This window comes from Camelus bactrianus, chromosome 2 (genome assembly GCF_048773025.1).
Source record: "Camelus bactrianus isolate YW-2024 breed Bactrian camel chromosome 2, ASM4877302v1, whole genome shotgun sequence".
NCBI classification, from domain to species: domain Eukaryota; kingdom Metazoa; phylum Chordata; class Mammalia; order Artiodactyla; family Camelidae; genus Camelus; species Camelus bactrianus.
The window spans coordinates 77,942,646-77,943,856 of NC_133540.1; the positions used below are offsets into that span (position 1 = coordinate 77,942,646).

A 1,211-nucleotide genomic window follows, 5' to 3' on the forward strand; every position below is an offset into this window, starting at 1 on the left:
AACCAAAAGCCAAACAAATAATTACTTTCGTAGTCAGAGGAACCCCTCCTGATACCTCACTTCCCTATTCAGCTAGCAGAGCATAGGTTCATTTTCTTCTCCTGAGCTGGTTAAAATACACATGCACATAGTATTTGTGAATGAATTAATCAAGAGGAGGGGTAGTGGCACATAAAGGGTGATGATTTGGAATTGTAAGAATGTCAGTCACCTGGAGGTACCACAATGACTGTATATAATGTTAAATGGATGGTAATCCTAAATTACATCAGTCAAAAGATACAGTCAGATCTATAAAGGCCACGTTTATGATTGTCTTGTGCAGACAAGAGCTTTGGGTTTCATTTCGACATCTTTGCTTGGCCTGTCTTCCCTAAGTGTGGCATCTCATGGCTACATTTCCATGAGCTGCCCCTCAAAATTACAGTGAAACAGTAAGTACTTTTTAAAATTTGTGTTAAAACATTGGACTCTTTTAGCTGGGAACTGCCATCTAAATGACTAACCCAAAGAGAAAGAGGAGAGGCACCTGCTATATGTTTTCTAGGCCTTTTAGAAAACATGGAGGTGTTCTTTTGGCAACATACACGCAAACCTACAAGAAAGGTGATTCTGTAGACCTCAAGGCTGGGCACTGCTCAAAAGGAATAACCAACAAATATTACCAGGGCAAAACCGGAAGAGTCCAGAGTATACTTAGCAGACTTGTTGGCATCACTGTAAACAAACACGTTAAGGGCAAGATTCTTGCCAAGGGGACTGATGCTCATACAATCTATAGCAGCAGAAATAGCTTCCTGAAACTTGTGAAGGAAAATGATCAGTAAAGAAGGAAGCCGAAGAGAAAGGGACCTGGGTTCACCTGAAGCCCCAGCCTGCTCCCCGCAGAGAAGCACACTTTGTGAGAACCAGTGGAAAGGAGCCTGAGCTGCTGGAATCTGTTCCTTATGAATTCCTGGCATAATGGGTTTTAAACAAACAAAACAACCACAAACCTGGATTGTAAAAGTTGGGACTTCGTTTTCTCGCTTAATTGAATAGAATGTAGTATCACTTCCCCCAAAGAAGTATTTAAAGCAAACTTTAATTGTGTTCTAGTTCATTAGGTAATGTTAAAATGTTTACTGTTAAAATGTACTGTTTGGCTTGCTAAAAGCCAGTTTGAGCTAATCTCTGGTCTGCATAGACTGGTATGATTCAAACATTCTGCT

At 40.5% G+C, this 1,211-nt stretch overlaps 1 pseudogene; it reads left to right on the forward strand.

Annotated features, from left to right (window-relative positions):
• The first annotated feature begins 497 nt into the window (after positions 1-497).
• LOC105078881 (large ribosomal subunit protein eL21-like) lies at positions 498-964 on the forward strand (annotated as a pseudogene).
• The last annotated feature ends 247 nt before the right edge of the window (positions 965-1,211 follow it).